This window comes from Panthera tigris, chromosome D2 (assembly GCF_018350195.1).
Source record: "Panthera tigris isolate Pti1 chromosome D2, P.tigris_Pti1_mat1.1, whole genome shotgun sequence".
Lineage (NCBI taxonomy): Eukaryota > Metazoa > Chordata > Mammalia > Carnivora > Felidae > Panthera > Panthera tigris.
In genome coordinates, this window is record NC_056670.1 from 58,939,676 (window position 1) to 58,951,644 (window position 11,969).

Sequence of the window (11,969 nt, forward strand, 5' to 3'; positions counted from 1 at the left end):
AATAAAAGTCCTTTAGTGGTTCCTGTCTCCCTCTGTCACTGGAGTGCCATCTTACCAAATAGCATGTGGTTCCCTGAGTGCACCACACTCCCTCATACCTTAGTGACCATGTGCATGTCATTTCCTCTGTCTGGAATGTCTTCTCTTCTTTCATGGGACCCAAAAAATTCTTACCTTCTCCAAAGCCTTTCCTGTCCTTGGGAAAGAATTAGGCTTTCTTCCTAGTTCCCAAAATTCCCTCGGTATTCTTCTCTCATCACACTCACCATGAGGTTTTGTGAGTGCTTATTCCTTTGTCTTCTTCTCTCATGATACTACAAGCTCCAAAGGCCATCCTATGAGTTATAACCAACTCTCAGTCTCAGGGCTTAGTCAGAAGTGGTGCTTAATATTAGTGGTTACTGAGCTCCTTCTTCCATCCAGAGATCAAGAACATCTTAGGGTAATAGAAATACATAAGTACCCTATTTCTATTACAGAGACACTGCCCTCCCCACATCATTCAGTCAGTAGGATACTAGGAGGAAAGACCTGGAGAGGACCAAGGATTGAGATTCTCCAAGGCTGGTTGGCGTTGAAGGGAATGCTCTGAGTGACAATAAGCCAAAACTCCTCTGGTTAGGAGCACTTTTGAGGCCCTCCTAATTAGGACCTATTGTGTGAAGGCAAAAATTTTGGTAAGAGTAACTGGGGACATGGGTAACAATGACCCCGAGCCCACCAGCCTGACCGTGGCATTCCAGGGACGGGCAGAGTGAGAATTCCTGAACAATGCTTCTACCCAGAGAACAAGGCCATGTTTGACTAAAACAAATAAGACTTTTTTTTTTTAACTTTTTTATTTATTTTTGAGAGACCGAGCACAAGTGGGGGAAGGGCAGAGAGGGAATGAGACACAGAATCCAAAGCAGGCTCCAGGCTCTGACCTGTCAGCACAGAGCCCGATGCAGGACTTGAACTCACAAACTGTGAAATCATGACCTGAGCCGAAGTTGGACGCTTAACTGACTGAGCCACCCAGGTGCCCCAAACAAATAAGACATTTTTACAGTGGGTGGGATAGGGAGGGTCCTTCTTCCCTGAGACAATTAGGCTGGGGCTAAGATGAAAAGGGATTGTGGGTATGGGCTAGCTGGGTTGAGTCCGCGGAATTTCTGGGAGAGAGAATGGAGTTCCATCCAAGCCACCTTCATGGAAAGTGTGGTAGGCAATATGAATTAGGCCATCATACATTCATCCAACCATCTTCTAGTGTGCTTTCCTCTCACATGGTTGCAATCAAGGTATCATCTGGGGCTGCAATCTCATTGGAAGGTTTGAATGGGGAGGGATCTACTTCCAAGTTCATTTATACGGTTGTTGGCAGAATTCAGTTCCTTGTGGGTTGTGGGACTGAGGACTGAAGACCTCAGTTTCTCACTGACTGTTGGCTGGTAGCTTCTCTCAGCTCTTTGCCATGTGAGTCTCTTCGTAGGGCAGCTCACAACATGACAGCTCACTTCATCAGAACAAGGAAGCAAGAGAGCCTGAGAGAGCAAGCAAGATGGAATCCACAGTCTTTTGATAACCTAACCTCAGAAGTGACATCCCCTCACTTTTGCCATATTCTATTAATTAGAAGCAAATCTCTAGATACAGCCCACACTGAAGGGAAGGTAATTCTACAAGGGGAGAGAGATTACACAGGAAGCAGGGATCACTGGGGAGCATCACAGAGACTGCCTACTACTTGTAAAAGCCTCCAGTACCAGGACTAATACCTTTATCCTCTCATCTGTATCCCCACTTTCACCCTATGACCATGGCCATATAAGGCAAGCATCCCCACAACCCTGGATGCCTCTCCCAAGTGAGGATCCAGGATAGCCTCAGAAGGACTTTGGTCTCAGAAGACATATTCGGCATGGTCATTGTCATTGGTTAGCAGACAGGCTGGGTGTGGAATAGAACCAGGGGCCAGACTGGGGCCTAGAGGCACTGGCTCTCCTGGGGCTGGCCAGATACACAAGGCTACAACCAGGCCATAAGTCCACCTCAGAGTCTTTCCCAAATGAGGAGGGGCTGCTTGGATGTCTCTCCTTAAGGGCCAGCCCTGCCCAACTTGGCTGGATTTGGGCCCCACTTACCTGGGTGCTGGTTTGAGCATCACTGTCTTCGTTGCAAAAAGAGGGGTGTCTGGGGACTAGCAGAGGTCTGTGAACCCGGAGAATGAAGAAAATACAGTCTTTGTAATTTCCCCCCAAGCATGATCTCAGTCCATTTTGGTGGACCTATTTTTCCCGTCTCTGATTCTTCCTTCCTTTTGTTTTTGTTTTCCCAATTCCCATTTCTCTGACTCCTTCTTTTCTCTCAATTTTATACCCTAAAGCCCAGGGCACAGGACACCCCTAAAATTGAGCCTGTACTCTCCACTAGGGCGTGGCAAGATTTGGGAGGACTCTTCTCCCCTGCCTTTACCACCAGAGGCAAAGGAGGGGTCTGGAGAGTACCCAAGTGAGCGCCAGAAGACCGGAGAGGCAGGCAATCCTGGGTCTTCCCACACTGCCTCCACGGAGATCCACAAGAGGGCGCTCCCCATTCTGCACCTATTCCTACCGTCTCCAACCAGCCTCCCTGAACACTACTCAAATGAAGACTGACAAATGGGGCAGAAAACTGCCACACAGAGGAAGACTTGAGAAGGGCACAGTGCAGTATGAAGAAAAGTGTGGTCCACATGAGTCCCAGCATCCTTCCAGGAGCTTGGAGAAGGTCAGACCTCAGACCAGTTGTCCGCCTCAGGTTTCCAGAGGCAGAATGGCCAGTACTTCCTCCATGCTCCACTCCCCATCTCTGCCAGTGTGCAACACTCCTCCGGGAGGGGACCAGGTACTACTCATCTTGGTGTCCTCAGAGCCTGTATGAATGAATGACCAACCAATGATGAATGAATTGCTCGACCAATGAATGAGCAAACAATCAAAGCCTCTTAAGACCTGCTTGAAATGTACAAACGTATTCACGGGAGCATTATTTTGTGATCTCCAAGATTGGGAACAAATTCATTGTCCATCAGTAGAGGACTGGGACAATAAATTAGGTATCGGTGTACTGGCGAGCAGCCCTGAGAAGAATGAGGCAGCTCTAAGTACATGGCTGTGGAACAAACTCAAGGGATAGCGTTGGGTGTGGAGAACAGGGTGCAGAACACAACGCAGGCTAGGCTGGCCTCCTAGTGTGCTCGTGGGGAGAGAATAGTATTCCGAATACGCGTAGGACAGCTCAGGAAAGATGCCCAAGGAAATTATAGCTCTGGCTCTCTGGGGAGAGCAACGGAATACCTGAGCTAGGGGGTGGAAGGGAGGCTGACTTGTCACTGTTTGAACCGTTTGGATTTTGTACAGCGTGAGTAAAGTATTTATTCAAAACAAAATGTAACGGCACGCACTTGAAGCCACGGACTTGGATCACCCTCCTGGTCCTATTACGAGCTGCGTGCTTGTGAGCAGGTCATATTAGTCTTTGAGGATCAGTTTCTTCATCTGTAAAAATAGACTGTTGGAAGTCTGCCCAGTGCTCTGAGATTTGCCAGAGGTGTTTCTGGGCACATTTGGGGAGCCCAAGGTTTTGCTGACACCGCTGTCATTTGTAATACACACAGATGACACATGAGCACAAACCTCTGACCCAGACAGGTCGAAGTCCTGCAAGAGATCGACAGTGTGATCCTTGACCCCACTGGTCTTGGTCAGAGACCAGGTTAAATGCCCTCTCAGGGTTCACCTGCTGGGAGACATTATCTGGCGGATTCTCTTGCCCCACTTCAGCAACCATGGCCAGGACCAACCTTCAGGAACTCTGTCTCAACACCAGAAGATTATGTCATAAAATCCCTTCGTTGCTTCCTCTGTCCCAGTATCTTACCAGTGAAAGAACGGTGCAAAAACAAAGAACATAACGTAGTCATCTGGGGCTTTGCAAGGGGAAGTGCTAGAGATTCCGCGGTTAATGGTCTTTAGAGATATTCTCCCTACAGTGGGTGCCAGCTTGGGGCACTGCATAACTGCAGGCTGTGGGGTCGCCCCCGTGTCCAAGCTATGCATACCAGGAATACTCTCTCATTTACCGTTTTTTTTTTTTTTTTTTGACAAAAATTAATTCAGCTCCTTCACTCTGCCACGGTTGTAAAGGAGAGTACGCTGCCTGAGGCAGTTACGGCCCATTGGTGAAGGTACACAATTAGACAAACCAATGATAATCAAAAGCGCACCAAGCATCAGAGAGACAGCCAGCCTTTCCAGAAGTACCAGGCAGAGGTACAGGACCCAGGGGCAGGGGTCAGCCGATTCCTCTGGGAGGAAGGGAGGATGGAGGGAGGACAGGCACTAACGAAGAGAAGCAATTTGGTGCCAGCTGTTGTGAAGGTGCGACAGTGGATGTAAATGGCTAGCCAAGGACCCAACGCACTGTAAGCGCTCTATCAGTTCCAGAAAGCACAGGAAGAAATTTCCCCCAGATACCCAGGCTGTCATCACCCTGAAATGCCACAAGGCGGAGCTCATCACCTGTTACAGTGCGTTCTGGGTCCTGTCCCTCCAGTTGCAGTGTGGCCGGCCTCCCCCAACCCAGAAGCTGGTTATTGACACCTTACAAAGCTGTTAACAAAGCGCCCAGTGGATACCGGGACACCCACAGCTGCTGCTAAGTGTAGGGTGTGCCAGAGCCTAAGTGGCTCCTGACAGCCCTGTCCTCGTGTTTTCTCGCAAAGTCCAGGATTTGTTCCTCCGGGCTCACTCTCACCACCTCAGAATAGCTCTGATTCCCAAAAATAGCCACCAGCTCTGTTCTTTTCATCCTTCCTGGTTCTTCCCACCCATCCGCAGAGCCCAGTCTTAGAGCAGCACGGAGGAGGGTGGGGCACTGGCCCTGGCACCTCGGGGGCCACCTAGGCCAGCAGAGCTTCAGCTCTCTGCACAGACCCCAGTTCCTGCACAGACCCCAGCAGAGGGGATGAAAAGGTGTTTCCCACAGGTCTCCTTCCGGAGTTAGAAATGTACTTGGTTTTGAGCACCCCTCCCAACCCCATCCCTGCCCTGATGGCTTCTGGAGAGGATTGGGTGGCTCCATGCCCTGGAGTGAGACAGACCTGTTGTCCTGCACTCACTCTGCTGGTGACCTTGGGCAAGTTACCTCACCTCCATGGTCATCTTCCATGAAATAAAGATCAAAAGAAAATCTAACATTTTACTTTATGGGATATTGAGGGATCAGTTGTTCCGGGAAAAGGGAATCCACATTTGATTCCTTTTCTCCCCTCACCCAGGGAACACCTTTAAACACACACTGAAACTGACATATGGGGAGGGGGGGAAGAAACTGACATACAGGTAACTTCTGAAAAGAAGAGGGGGCCGCTCCCTGACAGATGGCTTCAAGCCAAAGAGGTGAACCTGGGTTCAGGTGAGGGCTGGCAGGAAATCAGCACCACGCTCCCTTTTTAACTCTTTCCTGACAGGACTCTGACTGCAGTTGGGGACTGACAAGCACAGGACCTGACAAAGTCAGAAAAAGGACAGCAGAAGGGTTTCCAGACAGAGGAATCACATGGATGGACTTCACGGGTCAGTTCCTGGGGTACTGTCTGTCCTCTCCAGCAGGCAGGAATAGGTGTCTGTGCCCGGCTCAGTGCCTGGCAGATAGAGGGCACGCTTCTGGGGTCAAGAGTGACCGGAGCCTTCATCCCTTGGCATCGTTGGTTTCGTCAGGAGTCATTACTCATGCCTTAGTCACCTTTGGAAGATGACAGAGGCCATCCGAAAGTGCCCCACACAAACTGCAGTTTGCTTCTCAGTGAAACTGAGCTGGACCACATTGAAGGTTTTGGAACTGTGTTTTTCGGAACCCCTCAGAGACAAGGAGGCAGGAGGAGGTGTGTGGCAAGATAGGCAACCCCCTGTCCCCGTTTCACTAGAGAAGCTCAAAAAGAGGTCATGTTTTTCAATGAGATGTAAAGAACAATAAAGAAAAATCCACACAACTTGTTTGTGCGGTTTGACAGTTAGTTATAAAATGAATACCCCATAATGCAGGTCAAGAAATGCAACGTTGCCCGCACCCCAGGATCCACCTGAATGTCCTTCTGCTTGCCAACTTAGAGGCCCCAGATTTGACTTTAAGGGAACCAACAATCTGGCACAAGCTGTAGTTTTTATGTGTATGCGGTAGGGGGGGGAAGGGAGTGTGTGTTTGGCTGGGGTGGGCCTCAGATGCAGAGTCCAATTAACCACACTCCCTAGACCATGCAACAGGATCACGGGCTCATACAGGGTCTTCTCTTGTTTTCTTTTATATGCTGATTTTTCTTCCCTTCATCTCCATCACTGCTCCTATTTCCCCTTTCCCCCAAAGACACTTAATCTATTGTATTCGGCTTATGTCCTTGGGTATGTATGTATCTTTGAAAAATATATTGTGTCTTGTATATGTATGCATTTTAGATCTCTTTCTAGTCCTTACTTTTTTCATGTTATTCTATATATCTCAAACCCATTACTTCTTTTTTATTTATTTTTATTAAAAAAAATTTTTTTAATATGAAATTTATTGTCAAATTGGTTTGCATACAACACCCAGTGCTCATCCCGACAGGTGCCCTCCTCAGTGCCCATCACCCACCCTCCCCTCCCTCCCACCCCCATCAACCCTCAGTTTATTCTCAGTTTTTAAGAGTCTCTTATGGTCCAACCCATTGCTTCTAACTGCTCCCTATTTACTCCACAGAATGCATCTATCACATTTACTTCTCCTAATTGATGGATACTTAGGATGCAGCCAATCACTCTCTTGTAGCAAAACAACACTCACATGTCCCTTCATGGACCCAAGTTTAAGGTGCTCCGAGGCAGATGAGGTGAGGCAAGGCAAGCAGGCTTAGGGTTGGCTAGTTTAAACCATTTCGATGGGCTCTTGGGTGGAGGGGCTGTCCCTAGTTGCCTGGTACCTGGCCCTGGGGTGGTTAGGGCAAGGAAATAATAGCGGCCTGGTGTGGTAAGAGCTGGTTAGAAGGGGTAGCGGGGTGTGGGCTCTGGACTGGTTAGTTTATACGTGAAAGTTGTGCTCGCAGGTGAATCCTTTACTATCTCTAGGAACTGGCTGGCCCTCAGAGGCCAGTCTCCCCAGAGTTAGCAAGGTGCAAGATATGAAGCATTAGAAATAAAAAGACATGGAGCGCCTGGGTGGCTCAGTCGGTTGAGCATCCGACTTCGGCTCAGGTCATGATCTCACAGCTCGTGAGTTTGAGCCCCGCGTCCAGCTCTGTGCGGACAGCTTGGAGCCTCGAGCCTGCTTCGGATTCTGTGTCTCCCTCTCTCTCTGCCCCTAACCCACTCACATTCTGTCTCTGTCTCTGTCTCCCTCAAAAATAAATAAACATGAAAGAAAGAAAGAAAGAAAGAAAGAAAGAAAGAAAGAAAGAAAGAAAGAAAGAGACATGCTTAACACAATGGGTTTGGTAGAACTTAGCTATAAAGCCAACGGAGTTGAGAAGAGATGTTTTAATTAAAAAAAATGTTTATTTATTTATTTGGAGAGAGAGACAGAGAACTTAAGTCGAGGAGGGACAGAGAGAGACACAGAATCCGAAACAGGCTCCAGGCTCTGAGCTGTCAACACAGAGCCCGATGCAGGGTCCGAACCCACAAACCGTGAGATCACGACCTGAGCTAAAGCCAGATGCTTAACCGGCTGAGCCAACCAGGCATCCGTTTTTTAAAAAATTCTTTTTGAGAAAAAAAATTTTAAAAGGAGATAATTTTATTTTCCTGGTTGTTGGCTTATTTTCTATTTCTTCTTGTTCAAAGTTTGACATTTTACATATTTCAATAAACATTCATTTCTTACATTCCAGTGCTTCTGGATGGCCAAGTAGTGACTTTTCTGTGATCCTCCAAGTCTTCTTTGTGACCTTTACCTCTCTAGCTCCCTTAATAATTGGGTAAAATCTAATGCCTGTAATAAGTCATTGATTCCATAAGACAGTGGTTCTGCTTCCCTGATGGGACCCTCATAGATAACTTCCCTGTAGACTTCATGAAGCAGAAATCTGTACCAACCCTGGCCTGTCTAGCTCTGGACCTTACCATGAGAGAGGGAAGTACATTTCTTTCTTGTTTAAATCACTGTTGCTTTGTGGTTTTTTTTTTTTTTAAAGATTTTATTTTTTTATTTTTTTTAATGTTGATTTATTATTATTTTTTTAAATTTTTTTTCAACATTTTTAATTTATTTTTGGGACAGAGAGAGACAGAGCATGAACGGGGGAGGGGCAGAGAGAGAGGGAGACACAGAATCAGAAACAGGCTCCAGGCTCCAAGCCATCAGCCCAGAGCCTGACGCGGGGCTCGAACTCATGGACCGCGAGATCGTGACTTGGCTGAAGTCAGACACTTAACCGACTGCGCCACCCAGGCACCCCTAATGTTGATTTATTTTTGAGAGAGAGAGAGAGCACATGCAGTGGGTTGGGGGGGGGCGGGCAGAGAGGGGGACAGAAGATCCAAAGCAGGCTCTGTGCTGACAGCAGAGAGCTCGATGTGGGGCTCGAACCCACAAACCGTGAGATCATGACCTGAGCCGAAGTCGGATGCCTAACCGACTGTGCCACCCAGGTGCCCCTTTAAGATTTCATTTTTAAGTAATCGCTACACCCAACGGAGGACTCGAACTCACAACCCCAAGATCAAGAGTAGCATACTCTTCAGACTGACCCAGCCAGGCACCCCTAAACCACTGTTACTTTGATCTGACTTCACAGAGCTGAGACAACTACTCGTTTTGGACCCTGCCACCTGCTAGAAGTTTACAGGAAAGAGGAAGCACTTCTATCTTATTTGACCCATTGCATTTTTCAGTTTCTAACAAGAGCTTAGCCTGTAGCTTAAATCCTTCCTCATCCACACTACCCCCCTTTTCACCCAGTTGAATCCTACTCACCCTGCAGCTTTTCCTAAGCCTGATCCCCCTATTACAAGGGCACTCTCCTAATACCCTGGGCTTCCCCTTTCATAGCACGTGCATAATCTGGTAAATATTTGTCGCGTGTCTGTCTCCCCCACTAGACCAGACCTTGCCTGTCTTACTCCTGCTGTACCCCCAGCCCACGATGCAGAGCTGACACACAGCCATTGACTGACTCAATGAACGCTCTCCAAGGGAGATACAAAGAGGAGAAATCTTTTGGTGCATTTTGCTAGAAATGTGCAGTCGCCCTGAACCCCTTGGGTGGAACCTAGCTTGTCAGAGTTTGCTGCCCCGACCTTCTCCCCCCTCATCCTCTCTTATTCCAGAGCCTCGAACCGCCTTCTAAACGTCAGATGCTTCACAACCAGTTATTGCACATTAAGAGGCGATGATATGTGTGCGCCAGATATCAAGGTCACTGGACACCCCCCCCCCAGCTACGTGTCATATGTAGAACCACTGTTGGGGTGTGTCTGGCCCATGCTATTTTCTCTAAGAGCTGCCCCCCAAACCGCCCCATGCTGAGGAACAGGCCCAGCTCGGGTGGTCACTAGCCCATGGGACGCTTCAATGAGAATTAGAAACAAAAGCGCCCGTTTCTCAACACACTTTATTGCCATCTGCCAAAACAGTTTCATTATGAATATGCATCTTTGCAATGTCTGCAGTGTGGAGGGGGCCCCTTGGAGTTACACACCGCACAGTCTACACAGCCGTATGTGGATGTACGTCCTGCCACCTCCCCGTTAGCCTTGTTAGCGTTATGTTACTCTGCCTTCTTCTAGAGCCAGCCTGATTGGGCCAACCTAACTTAAGCTGGCCAATGGGTTGGTTCTCTCAGAAATGTAAAGGTGGGCTACAGAGCTCTAGCTTGTCATTACTAAACTGGGAGAACAGGCAGAGTCGTGGCTGGGATAGCCATTTCCCGACACGTATCGCTTCCAGTTCCCTGACTGCAAGCGACAGAAACCGACTTAAGTAGCTAACTTAGCTTACACAAAAACGGGATGTATCGGAAGGAGTCTGGGAAAGCCAGAGAACCAGAGGCCAGGCAGGAGGAACGACAGGAAGAGAGCTTCACACCAGAGCAATCTGGCCAGGGCCCCACTGTCTGGAGGAGGAGGGGGCAGGGAGAATGGGACATGGACGATGGCAGACACTGATGGACAAAGGACCTCCATCCATTTCCGCCTTCCCGTCTCCATTAGGACTCAAAGTCTTGGGAGAGAGCAGCTGGCCAGCCATGCCGTGATGGAGGAGGGCTTTGTGGGGTGCTCCGATCAGCTGGGGGCCACCCAATGGGGGGAGTCCCAATCAGGTGGGGGCCGGCGGCGCAGGCAGTGAAAGAAGGGGGAACAAAGGAGATAGAAGTTTGAGGTTACCACAAGGGAGTGGCAGGCAGGACAGCAAAGGAGACACTGCCACCAGGTGGGTATGCGTATGTGTGTGTTGGGGGGGGTGGACACAGTTATCACAGTTATGGGGTGGAGTGAGGGAGTATGGGGACATATGGAATTTCCCCCTTTTTTGGCCATTTTAGGGACTGTGACTGATTGTAATTGGTCAGTTAGGGTCTGTGGTTATTTCGATGTGGGCCGCTTAGTGGTCAGTGGTCACGTGGGCCCTTTGGCCTTACTCAGGTTTCCATTGCTCAAGCCTGTTGCCTAAAAATGGCCTCTACAGGCTCTATCCCTCTACTGTTCTCTTCTTAACTCAGAAACACTTTTTCATTTATAAAGTTCTTTCTTTCTTTCTTTTAATGTTTATTTATTTTGGAGAGAGAGAGAGAGAGAGACAGGGTGTGAGCGGGAGAGGGGCAGAGAGAGAGGGACACACGGAATCCAAAGCGGGCTCCAGGCTCCGAGCTGTCAGCACAGAGCCCAACACGGGGCTCGAACCTACGAATGGCGAGATCAGACCTGAGCCGAAGTCGGACGCTTAGCTGACTGAGCCACCCAGGTGCCCCTATGAAGTTCTTTAGAACGCATAACCAAGGCGCCATTCCCCGACACCTGTCGGGAAAGAGACATCTGTCTCTTTGTTCTTGTCCTCTGGTATAGGATCTCGTGGTGGCCCTCTCCTGTCACATGTGTTGCTCCTCAAGCCAGTGTCACTATCACTGGTCGCCCCTCCTGTCCACTCTTCCCGTCCTCAGGAGCAGATGTGCCTTCTTCACCACTCTCTGAGCTTTCTCGTTTCTTCAAAGCGCCTTCTCCATCTCCAGTGGAATTCTCTTTCTTGTCTTCTTTCTTTTCTGTGGTTTTCTTAGCTGCTCGCTCTTCCTCAGGAAGTAATACTGCTCTGACCCCGTTTGACTCGCTCTGCCACCTCTTACTCCCTGTCTCTAGCTTTTGTGGTTGTGTTCCTCTGCCTGTGCAATTTCAGCTCTAATTTTCTCTGTATCCACGTCCATCTTTGGACCCAGAGCCTTTCAAGTTCATTGTTAAATGAATCTGTGCTTTCCAGGAACAACTTCTTTTTCTGGTGTTCCTCCTCTATTTGAAGAAGCTAAGCTTCTAGTTTTCACTGATGAACAGTTAAGCACTGAACTTGTTGTTTGAGGTCCTGCATTCTGGCTGTTGTGACAACCTACGGAACATCTGGTAGCACACTCTCACCAGGTACTGCACCGAGGAGGTGTCGGTCTCCCTGGGAAGCAGTAGCTGTATGCTTCATTGACCAGCCACCATCAAAGGATCAAATAGGAGACGGGGCGCCTGGGTGGCTCAGTCGGTTAAGCGTCTGACTTCAGCTCATGTCATGATCTCGCAGTCTGTGAGTTCAAGCCCCACGTCAGGCTCTGTGCCAATAGCTCAGAGCCTGGAGCCTGCTTCGGATTCTGTGTCTCCCTCTCTCTCTCTGTCCCTCCTCTGTGCACACTCTGTCTCTCAAAAATGAATAAATTTTAAAAATTAAAAAAATATATATATGAAGAACTCTTAAAACTTAACAATAAGAAAATGAAGAATCCG

At 48.6% G+C, this 11,969-nt stretch overlaps 1 pseudogene; it reads right to left on the bottom strand.

Annotated features, from left to right (window-relative positions):
* Positions 1-10,974: 10,974 nt before the first annotated feature.
* LOC102958451 lies at positions 10,975-11,691 on the bottom strand (annotated as a pseudogene).
* Between the last annotated feature and the right edge of the window lie 278 nt (positions 11,692-11,969).